The 12501-nt window shown below is 43.8% G+C and overlaps 1 protein-coding gene across 3 annotated transcripts in view; it reads left to right on the top strand.

Moving 5' to 3' along the window:
• Positions 1-870: 870 nt before the first annotated feature.
• plxna4 (plexin A4) overlaps positions 871-12501 on the top strand; it is a 231080-nt gene continuing 219449 nt past the window's right edge. For all 3 annotated transcript variants that reach the window (XM_070992584.1, XM_070992585.1, XM_070992586.1), the window contains exon 1: positions 871-1329. The gene's annotated coding sequence lies outside the window, so the exon portion shown is untranslated. The remainder of the gene's footprint in view (positions 1330-12501) is intronic.

Genomic DNA, 12501 nt, shown 5'->3' with positions numbered 1-12501 from the left:
TTTTAGAATATTAATTGCTTAAAATGTATGGGGGGAGGATGCACTCCTGAAGCATGTTAAAAGATCATCAAAGAACAAAAATGCAGACTCTAATCCCCTACAACTATGCAAGTGTCGTAATTATGTTGCTGTGTTGCCTAATCTCTATCTTTAAATGATCCTGCGATTAGATATTCAAATCCGATGATCTGATCATTTCACCCTGGCATTGTAGGGTATTTGTGTAAATTCCCCTTTGGCATTGCCAAATCCCATTCTCAACGGGATGGATGCATTACATAAACCTTGCATAAACCCCCTATTTTAACAAAGCATAAGCTCTGTTTAATCTCACATCGTCTGTCATATTGTTTGTTTTCTTAGGTGAAAAATATCCGTCAAAAGGTGGAACTGTTAAACCTGAAAAACAACTTTTTTTTTTTTTTTTTTTTTTTTTTTTTTAATTTTTCATAAAAGTGGTGTACGCGATTGCTTAGTGGGATTGTCTCCCTTCAGATGACACTTTGGCACTTTGTCTTCAAAGATATGAGATCACAAACATGATCATGGTCATAAATGGAGTGGGTTTTTTGTATGGAGCTCAGGGTATGTGCCATAGAATTGAAAATGTAACCCAAACGTAGCCCCCTCCAGACCCGAGATGTTACTGCGGGCGAGTCAGGATCCTTGAAGAAAAAACAAAACACAAAAAAACAGTCGCTTTGTGCAACGGGCAAAGCGCCATCTACTCAGTCCCTCCCGAGCCTCAAGATCCGCCGCGAAGCTGCAAACTCCGAGCCAGCGCACCTCTCTCTCTCTCTCTCTCTCTCCCCGTCCCTCCCGCACTCCCTCTCTTCCCTTCGCACTCCGCTGCAGCACCCTCGGCACCTCAGTTGAGCAGGAGCACCGCACTGAGTCACATCTATATACACACACGCTCTCTACACGCACACACACACACGTACACGCACACACACGCACACAAGCACAGCCTCCTGCGGTATCCCATACGGCGCAGCGGCTTTTCCAACGGCATACCAAGTGCGTCCTCGCCGGGGGATGGGAGGTGCTGCTCCCGGGTCTCAGAGAGCTCAGAGCGGCATAGTAGAGTCCTGCTGATCGGGGATGCTGCTGGAAGTCTGCTGCTATTTCTTTTTCCCGTGCAGGAATCGCCTTCCATCTACACCTCTACCGGGGATTTAAAGTGGACAAGACGTTTGATCAGGATATAACATTATTCTAAGCGTTTCTCATTTTTGGGGGGAGTAAAAGGAGTTGGGGATTGCTCTGGACGTGCCTCTTATCCGCAGTGTCGATGCGGCTGTGAAGTGATATCTGCATAGATTACAGGTAAGGAAAGAGGCTCGTCACGGCGTTAGTTTCCACAAACAGGACTGCTTTTAGAGTGTCTTGGTGCCATTATAGCCAGGTTTTGGGTGTGAGGTTGCCACTGCACCAGCCAGGTGACGGAGGCGTGTTGCACCTGTTCTAGCTGCGCCAAGCCCGCTCTGCGCACTCCGGAGATCGGGCGGGTTCCATTCCGAACCTGTCCATTTGGATCGTATCGCTAGCCCCAGGGAGAATTGCAGAAACATGTAATGACCTCCTTTTTCTCTCAACTTGGGACCCTGTATTGACTGGATTCCCTCCGTTTGCCGGTCCATATCACCCATGCCCTTCATCCCCTCTAAGCCAGAGAGAGCTGCATGTCCACAATGTGCTTGTTCCTCATCCGGCGTTAAACTCTGAAGGTTAAAAACTGAAAGATTTGTAGGGGATTCCGCGTCGGATTTACGCAGTGCCTTCGGGGATAAACCTGGTGCGTAGGACGAGCGTTTAGTGGCATGTCGACTCGTGGACCGCATTTGGGATTTCGGCTGTAAATAATGGAAATGGCCAAAACTAAAAGAGATTGTGTTACGCATGGTTTTGTGCAGGATGCTTCGCAACTGAGATTCTGTGACATGTTAAAATTAAAAGGCAGATCGGAAAACATCGTGAATTAACACAGCGTGGTTCTCTTGGAAAACTTCGTTAATCCATGCTGCTTTTGGAGCATGTTCTGCATTTGTAGGGATCCACGTTGGATTTGATGTAGCCTGAAACTACCCAAGCATGGCACCACGAAGAACCTTCCGAAACGTTTTTATTTGTATTTCTTTGGTAGTATCGGGGGTTCACAGTTGCTCAGTCCCCGTGAATCATTTTAACACACTTCTGCCTTTAAACATCTCCTTGTTGCCAGTGTATGACTATTTTTTTAGAACTCAATGTAGCCGCGCATTTATAATTTTGAGAGTAGCTGTGCCAACTGTGACTTGTATTTCTTTGAAAACGCGCGTTGCATTATGCAAAATGAACCGTAACAGGCGCATTTCTTCCCGTGTGGGTTCAGGATCGCTGGGATACGCCAGTCTCCTCTCAGAGCTTTTGAACTTGACCGCAGGGTTTGACTTTAGGGATACCCAAGTTACCAGAATGCTCTGTACTGTAACAACTCTACTGGGACATACTCTCTGTGGTATGCAGCAGGCTACTGAGTTTAATGTGACTTTAGGTAAAGTCACATTAAACGCAGTCACTCACTGTTATGACCTGAGTCATGGAAGTGCTGTCCTTTAGGGTCACATGCTGTGTGTACTTTGAGGTTAAACTTGTTCTTTTTGCAGATTATTAAAAAGTACTTGAAGGACTTTTGCTTTGATGCAGTAGTAACGAGGACAAGAGAGTGTTTGCGCCGGAGTACTTCACTATTTTCATAAATGTCAGTCATGTCCTGCATTCAGTAGATTATTTTGAACCCCGTTGCGGTGATCTGTAAATGTTCAATTCACTCGCTAGGCTAGATTTTTACGGCACTGCCAAATTACCGTTAAACAAATTTAGTGTCTTTCATTTATTGAGATGATTTAGAGGTATAACATTCACATCGGTCACCCTTCTCTTGATTGTTTCGCACTTTACCCTCTGTTGGAGTTGCGCCACATGGAGTAAGCCAAGAGACATGATGATGAGACATGAGTAATTTTTCCTGAGTTTTGTAGATCAGTCAATGATGTCTTAAAATGAAGCCTTTGTTCCGTACACAGTATCTTACTTTGTTATCAACACATTGGTTTTTACCAACATCCTAGCTGTACAGAAGGTTAATCACCCCCTTTGGCACAGCCTGTCTGTGTGTCATTTCCTGCTGTCGGTGTCATCTATGCTTGAATGGGATGGTTTGTTGGAGCTTGAGCTCATTTCTAGACATTTAAGCAAAGGAAGTAACAGCGGGGGCTCTTCAGCACGCGCTGAAGCCATGTAATGTGACGTTGCTCCCCGATTCCAAATGCAACTTTTTGTCTCTCTCCTGCTCCGTCGCTCCCTCCTTCCTCACCTCCCTTCCTCCCATCCTCTCGTGCACCTCATGCACAGAAGGCAGCTGCTCCAGCCTATGCAAAATGCAGATCCCTAGTACAGCAGTCACACTGAGTACTCTGAGCCCCTCTGCCGGTTTCTCCCTCCATCTATCCACCTGCACTCCAGGCTCAATGCATCAATTCAGTGTTGCCCCTCCAAACACTGTTTGATATAACTCTAAACTTAATGTACAACATTATGTTGTTGTTGTTGCACAGATGTCTTGCAAGCACTGTGATGATACATTTTGAGTTGTGTGGGTTTATTTATTTGGCTAATGATTCCAACAATAGGCTTACAAGCTTGTGTTCAGTGCACTGCTGCACACTGAAAAGAGTGTGGCTGAAGGGACGAGACTGTATCCTGGACAGACCATGAGGGGCAGTGTGGCTTCACAAGCTGATGCGGTGGATAGAGTGATCCCATTAACTCGGCTTTTGTTGACACCAATTTTGACTGTGTTTCAACGCTACAGTAACATTATATGTGGTGCGTTTATTGGGTAATTAATCAAAAGATCCACATGTTTATTAACATGTATGACAATTTTCAGTTTGATTATTAGGAAATAATCTCTTCATAGCATAAAGTTTATAGCATTTACACATGTGCTTTGGTACGATGGGGCAAGTCATGTGGTATTATTGGATTTCCTGCCTTTTTTTTTTTTGAGATCTGCATTGGGACTTAAGTCATTCTGATGGCACTTAAGGCAGATACAGCTGGTTGATGTGTAGTTTATTAGTTGTTGTTTAATTGTGTGAAGCTTCTGTTAGGTAAAGGCAAGTAGCTCACTTACAGGCCAAAGTTTCCTCTACTCCAGGCTGAAGTCCCTCTGCTTCTCTGTGTCAGTGCGACGGTGGCTGACAGGCCGGCTAGACTGTGTGAATTTGTTTGTCTGTTTTTCAATATTACTGTAACGTGCATCTTTGCTCATTCCTGAATGTTTCCATTTGTGTGCGCTTGTCCTCTTAGATGTATATACTTGTGTGTGTTTGTGTGTGTGCTCTGCTGCTGTCAAGGTCTCAGAGCAAAGTCATTTAGTCCCTGAGCAGTTTGATAATCCTATCCCATCTGTGTCTTGTCTCCTTGTCCTTTCACCAAATTCCAGCTCAGTTCTAAACTCTTAAAGGCTGTAAGAGCACTACTCAGTCACCCTCCCTTATGATCACCCCCCCCCCCTTCCCCCCTCCCTGTGTTCTGTCCATCAATGCCTGCCTATAGGAATTGGAGCGGCAGCCTTTATCGGCCTGTAAGCACCTCACATTGACATACTACCCCCTGTCTGTCGGCCAGTGTTACGGCTACAAGGCTGGAGTTTGGACCTGCAGAGCACGGCCCTGTCAATATTATGGCTTGCTAATGGATAAACTCTCACTCCAACCTTGGCAGTAAAGACATTCATTACATTTTAGGGGTGGTGCACTTGCACGAATGAGCTCCATAGAAAATCTTTGCAGTGTCTCCACGTCAAGTGGGAAACTATGAATGAGTATGAATGGGGAATCATAGAAAGATTCACCATAGTGATAGAAATGCCTGGTAGCAGTGTAGGCAAGACTCAGCAAGAAGTGTGCATGTGTGTGGGTGTGAATGATGCATCTGTGACTGGCCTGGCGAGGCCCTATACGAATTTCCTGGTCACAGAGATGTATCGTCATGTCAGACTGAATGATGCGTCTGTGGATTGGACTTGAATGGAGCTCTCTGTTTGTTCTCATTCTCTTTCTGTTGCTCTCTTTCTCACTTGATGCCTCTCTCTTTCTCGCTCACTCACTTTCCCCCTCTCTCTCTCTCAGGCACACACACCCTCTTAAACCCCTCTGGGCTGCGACAGGACTACCAGACGCAGGCTAGTGTCCAATTAGCCCCCCCCCTCCCATGCCACCAAACACCACAGAGAAGATTGCAAATTGTGTTTTTGTGTCACCAACTGTTCTTCCCACCTTAATCTGTCTCCCATATTTTCAGATGCTTAGACACATGACTATTTAACAATGGCTGCAGGGCCACAATTAAATCTAGCGTGTGCCTGTTTATTTGCGAAGTCCTAACATGTTTTTTCTGTAGGATGAGAGCTTTAACAAATTTAAGTGTATCTGGAGATGCATTTTGAATTAAAGTTATTCAATTTATTCGCCTCCTAATAGCTCTATCTTTTGTTATCTTGTCTGTATGGACTTGACCTTAGAGTAGCTTCAAATCTGATGTGTGATGTACGTGCAAGATTCAAAGTCTATTACATTTTAGTTGACACTATATTAGAAAGATGGTATCAGTGAGTGACGGCTTGATGGTTTTGATCTAAATTCCAATTCAGGGGGAGGATTCTCTGCTACATTAAGAGAGTAATTGCTTACAAGTATGTAATTAACCCTTTTGTAATGCACCACAGAGCTGCATATTGATGTTTGCCATAGCAATGACAGCAGAGATGTGAAGAGAGGATCTCCAAACAATAGGTGTTGTGAATTCTATGGGGAGAGATCAATACGCGTCACAACGTCCAATTTAATGAGAACCTTTGTTCTCCCCTGAATAGTTTACTCAGCACATGTGTGAGGCCTAGAGAGAGCATATATGTATGTATGTGTGTATGTGCGCACATATCCTGCTGTTCAGAACTTCCTTTTTCTCCTTGGCAGCCAGGGTCCTATTAAGCTGTCACGAGCCTTTATAATGGGGCCCAATGCATGTACATGCTACTATATCACAGTCGCACCAATTTTATTTTCTCCCTCCAGCCTTTTCTCATGCTTCCTTTCATCTTTTTTTTCTCAATCCCTCTCTCTCACTGACTGTTTCTGCCTCCAGCCCTCTCGTCCCATATCTTTCTGCCTCACTCTAAGCTGCCAAGCGCATAACTTTATCTGTGTGTGTTTGTGTGTCCCGACTGTCGTGACATTGGAATGACCTATGAGGCGGGATATAAAGTGAGAAGGAGACATGGGATGTTGCTGTGTTAGATGGGAATCAGGGAGATGTGGAAAGGCACCATCGTATCAGCCAGACTGCTCCTTTTGATAAGACCATATTAAGCGTTTCTCCCAGGTCTCTATGATTCATATGGAGCCGTGAGTCTGATATATAAACAGCTCTCTTTGATGCAGTGGCAGGTGACACGCTGCGCACATTGGCTCTTAACGTTTGTGTGTGCCAAGCCGAGCATGACAAGCAGTAAATTAGTTTTGTTTCAGATGCATGAAATGATGAGAAAATTGCAGACGGTCTTAGGGCATTTTCTTTCCCCTCCTGCTCTCTCTCATTTGCTCCTGTGCCGACGCCTTAAGTCCATGCAAGGATTAGGCCCCTAATTCTGTTTTCATCCTGTCTGTCGCAAAGAAGCATGGGCACGCATGCTTAAGTATGCATGCATGCTTGCACACACGTTTTATTAATCCATATCAGACAATACCTCAGAGCTCTCAATATTTATCATGTAACCTACAACCAACTGATGAATTCTGTTTTCTCTATGGCTTGTAATTTATCCCACGGGGTCTCTGTTCAGGCTTCCAGGTCCTGCAGTGTTTGGGCTTCTTTTCTCATCAATCCATTCTTTCAGTAACAAGGGCTTCTTTAAGTGAAACTGCAGGAGCAAATCATGTTTTGATGGTATGTTCCTTTAAACATGCAGTTCTAATGTCTTGTACTACATTATTATTATGGCTGTGAGTCCACAGTTCAACTAGTTGAGCATTAGGGCCTTGAGTGCCCTCAAAGTGGTGTTAGTAGTAGCTAGGTACATCCCAAACAACTAATTTCCCTCATGTTTCACAGGAAGTTTAATCGTAGACTAGGCTAAAAGTGAGAAAAAGTGAGGTTACTGTTTTTCCAAAATAAAAATTTTGTATCAGTGCTATTTGAAATGATTTCACATTCTTCAAAAACCAAATTGTATTTTAACTGCTGCTGAAATTTGTGATATTTTAACGTTAACATGAATAAGATAATTTTTAATGTGTACATGAATAAGATTCATGTCACTGATTAACCAAGTATTTCTGGTCCCGACTATTCGGGGTAATGTCTGTTTGTTGACAGGACTGTTTGTGTTCTTGGCACTTCAATCTGGTCCCAGCCCTGCTTTAACCTTATTGGTTGTAGGAGCTCTGGGGCGACATTTATGAGTGCTGTCTTTCAGAAAAGTTGTACTTGCTTCAACTTGAGCAGAGGATTAGTGCTAACGGCGCTCTGTGCTAAAGAGGTGAGTGACTTTTGAGAACATGCAAAACACCACCACCTAGAAGTAAAAGTAAGTAAACTAAGTAAAAGAATGCCAGCGTTAAGCTTTTGGTAGCTGCTTGGATGAAGCTTTTGTGAGACTGCCTCCAAGTTTTGCTGTGGGAAAAAAGACTGCGTGACCAGTACTAAAATTGCCATGCAAAATGATATGTTATTTAGAATAGTTTGTCTCTTACTGAAGTGTAGTGCTGCTATGATTGACAAGACCCCTGTTGGAATGGCCCTGTTGAGTAGTGTTGGCTGTCAAATATACTGAGAATGTGATACTGTTTGATTACTATATTTTTCCAATATAATATTGTTTCTTAGCAGGAGGGATCCTCTGTTGGGAGGATTTCAAGTTAATGATATGTCTCACCACCCTTGTGTCACCCCCACATACTCTCTGTTCCACTCGTTCTTGTCCCCTCTCTCTCTCTCTCTCACTTCCTGTCTGGCTTGAGTGTCAGTGGTGTCAGGGGGCATCAGTATGCAGCGTTACCACAGTAATTGTGAAACAGCAGGCTCAGTGAGGACCCCTGCCGTGCTATAGCCAGAAGGCAGTGGTGTGGGGGGAGGTTCTGTTTTACAGTATTACCCTCTCTGCAACACCCCACCTTCTCCTGTCCCCCCCCCCTCCCCTCAGGATATATCATACTCTAGCAGCATAATGTTGGGATGTTACAGAGAGACTTAACAAGGCTTACATTGGGTTTTCGTGTTATTCTTCTCTCTGTGTGCTACTCCCTTTTGAGTTTGGGATTTTGCCTTTCTTGAGGTTTTTTTCCCTCCTGTTGATGGGATTTGGAATGGCTTGTTTCTGTGCAAATGCAGTGATTGACTCTTAGCCAGGGCCCAGCTATCGCCAAGTGCTGGGGAGAAATTTGTTGCTCTCCTGGAATAAAAACGTGTTTCATTTGTTATTCTGGTGAAGCCTTGGACTTTCATCGCTGACGGGTATTGATTTTTGATTGCTGTGATTAAACTTGGAAGGGAAAGGGCGGCCGTGCTGGCATGTGAAAGTTTTGCCATGTACCCTAGCAAACCTCTCTCCCCAAACTGGTGAATCTGCAGGATTTGTGAATTCACACTTCCTATCATCCCTCAACTCTGACACATATGTTTTATGTGTGTCATCCTTCTCCCTCCCCTGTTGTGAAGATTCTTGGTACAGAGACTCACATCAATTGAACGCTGAAAGCTTTTTGCCATCTCAAGCTCGCATTTCTGCTGAGTGTAGGGAGGACCTATTAGATCTTTCCACTATGGTGACATGCACCATCCTTACCTTACCTGCCACCCACGCAACTAACAGTGTTCCTATGGCAACATAATTTGTCAACTGAGAACCCCTCTACAGAAATTGACAGTAACTGGACCCAGAAGATTCATTATTAACATTTTTATCAGTGAGAGAAAGGCACCAATGGTCTGGGATGGGGATTAAACAACCATTCATGTTAACATTCATTTGACAGTCTATGCAAGATGTCCAATAGTATCTATGTGGGCAAAGTCTTTGGCTGTTGAAACCAAGCCTCTGTACACACACGCAGCACAGGGAGTTGTTGTAGACATCAGCACTACTCCAATCCCCAGATGACAGGACTAGAAGAGGAAAGGTGAGCCACTTTGTTGTATTGCATCAAGCATCCTCCCTCTGACTTTTTCTCTGTTGGCTCACAAAAAGGCCATCTTCTCTCTCTCTGAGCCTACAAATGTAACAGTGGAGAAAGCACAAGTCCTGACAGAGGTTTCCATCCCTCCCTCCACCCTCCCCTTTCTTTGTGTCCATCCGTTCTGCATTGTCATGGCAGTCCTTCCTGCTGAGCTTTGATTGGCTTGTTCTGGGCCCACCGGCAAATCTGGCAGCCAGATAGGTGTGTGTGTGTTTGTGTGTGTGCGTGCATGCAAGAGGTTTTGCTCCATGTCTCCAGGAAAAGCAATGCAATGAGGTAAAGCTTGCAGGAAATCAAAGTATAAAAATGACCATGACCAACTGTGCAAAGACGAAAGCAGGGGAGGAGGAGAGGGAGGAAGAGAGAGAGGAGGGGTAAAACGCTGGATAACAATTTGCATCCTCTCACTTGCCACTGTGAACAACAGCTGGCTGGAAAGCTTGTCTGATGTGTTTATGCCATAGGCTTTGAGGGTTGGAGTTAAAGGGAGAGGGAAAGTTTGTGGGGAGACAAACAGTGGGGCGGGAGGGAGAGGCTGTGGGAATGAATGTAATGGAGCATGAACCTGCCTGAACTCCGTTTACCCACCAGTTTGTTTGTTTGCTGATGTTCAAGGGTGTTTTTCTTGTAAAATCAGAGTTGACTTTATAGTGTTGATGGCAACGGCTCTTTTGCATGTTTTTTAAAGCAAATGAAAGCACCCATAAATTACACTGTAAATTGTAACAATGACATTCAATAACGACCTTCTTTAAATTCATTGCTGTTACTGTAGCATGTTCGTAGACACACGTAGAATATGTGGGCACCCTGTGTTCTGTTACACCTTTTTAAAAGCGACATGTTTTGAATAGTCAACTACTGTCACGACGATGTGAAGCCAAGGAGGACTTGCGGCGACATAACCTAATTTACATTGACTGTTTGGTACATGAAAACACATACCTCTGCAGAGGAATTTAGCCTCGGCCCCAGCGAGTTTCTGTCCTGTAAATATCATTCATGTCAACATTTTAAGTTGCTATTACGACGGGGGAGGTTCACATTTTTCTGTAAGCTCCGATATATCTGGCCTCTAATCAAAGTCTAACAATCAATGGAATTAAACTGAAAAGTGCACACTATTTTTAATCCTCACATGGCCAACTGTGCAATCGTACAATCATCTTGATGACATGAATGCTTGCAGTTTGTTAACATGGGAATCTTTCCCAGTTCTACAATCCATCCCATATGACATGAACGCAGCATAAAGGCCTGTTCTCAACCTCCTCTTCTTCTTGCAGCCAGACATCCCCGTTCCTCGCGAGTTAGTTTTCTGCTTTGTGAGAGACGACCCCAGCTCTTGGTCAGTGGTTCCTGTTTAGATGGAAAGGGACACAAGCAAAGCACAAACAAAAAAAATGTAAAAGTGGTACAGTTGGCAACCTGCTCCATAGCAGAACTCACAACTCTCTCTCCTGTTGACAGCTCTGTTTTGTCTTCCTACATAGTGGCTCGCTCGCAAACCTCAGTTAGCCCACCCACCATTTCCAAAACCCAACGGCAGCAGTTGTGGAACAAAGCTGTTTTGCAACACTACTCAAGTTTCTCGTGTGATGTCTGTACGTTTGCACATCTTTCAGCAAACAAGTAGAAAACAAGTTACGCCTTGTTTCTGTTGTGGGCACTGTGATGTTAGTATACAAGGCCAAAGGGATCCTGTAGCAGTGGGGGATTTTGTGCCTGTGATGCCGTACACTGCCTGTGGTTTGTAATCTGTGTGTGCATGTGTGTAAGTGATAGAAAGTGTGAATGAGTCTGTAGCTTCTTCCAGAGTGATGACAGAGTGGATTTATGAGTCTGTGAATCATTTAATCATGGCCCTCATCCCACTAGACCTCTCTTCCCTCCTCCTCTCAGATGCCTCTTTGTGCCCCAGGATATCACAGACCAAGTATGACTCTGACATGAGGCTTGTGGTGCAGGTTTATGGCTGAATAGACATTCTTCGTACACACGCGTGCATAACCACACATTTAATCATTTTTGGAATATAATTAGCGACCCCAACAGCAGGTAATGTTTAAATGTTTGTTTTGTGTTAAGTAGAGCTAACTAAGAAACAGAAACACCTTGAAATCACACAGTATTTTTTAGTAGGGCAGACAAAACGTATAATAATGAGAATAAGACCTTATCTTAAACTCATTTGTGGAATCAGACCAATACATTATCAGGATGGTTGGTCAACAGATGGTTTGAGAAACATGCAATCATCAGTCTCTATGAGTATTAAATCACGCTTTTCGGATCATGCCTCTGAATGTCCCGCTTAGATGCTTTCATCAGTTCAAGGGCATCACCTCCATTGACCTGCTAGTTTACACTCTTTTTTTTATTGAGCAGCAATTGAGCTCTGACCCTTCCCTTTGCAGTCAAGCACAGCAAGGTGTGCAGGAGAAATATATAGGTGCGTGCATTACCCTCTGCGACACCCCCGTCATGTCCGATGTGTAGGCTGCAGAATCTGTTTATCTATTTAGTTTAAAGTCACTTTCATGGACATGTGCTGCATGAATCACTACCATTTTCACAGCAAGCCCAAGGGCAACTCTTTACTATAGTTATTGACACTTAATTGTAGCTGCTGGCATCATTCCAATATTAGTTTCTGTATATTACAGATGTGTACTTTCCTCATTAGACAGTAGAAGAATGACATTAAAGGGGTGTTTTTACACAAGTGTTCACATTAGTTTCGTGTTTAATGATAATTGGAATGGAGTGTGAAGATGTTTATTTTGGGGAGAAGCCCAGATATCACATAATTATTTAAGCACCATTGTTTCTGATGTTAATGACAGTGTTGCTTTACTTTCTCAGCACTGTGTGAAAGCGTCAACCATTGACTTTCTGTTTTTTTTTTTTTCCTTTGACCTTTTATGGAAATGACACATCCACTTCTCCACTTGTGCTCATTTGTCATGCCAGCTGTTTCTTTTCTGTCTCTGCTCTTTCTCAGGCAGTAGTTATAATACGGCACCATTTGCTGAATGTGTTTAAAAATGGGATATCTCAGCAGCTGGAAGGGCACTTTTGACACATCCTGTCAAACTGCTCATTTTTTAGTTTTCTGAGACCATTACTGCAGGGCTGCAAGTCTCTGCAGGTATAGACATTCTGTCTTCACTAGCATGTCCCACATTCTCCATCTATCCCACATGGCCTATACTTA

Source organism: Chaetodon trifascialis, chromosome 22 (genome assembly GCF_039877785.1).
Source record: "Chaetodon trifascialis isolate fChaTrf1 chromosome 22, fChaTrf1.hap1, whole genome shotgun sequence".
Classification (NCBI taxonomy): Eukaryota; Metazoa; Chordata; class Actinopteri; order Chaetodontiformes; family Chaetodontidae; genus Chaetodon; species Chaetodon trifascialis.
This window is presented reverse-complemented; position numbering and strand designations above follow the sequence as displayed.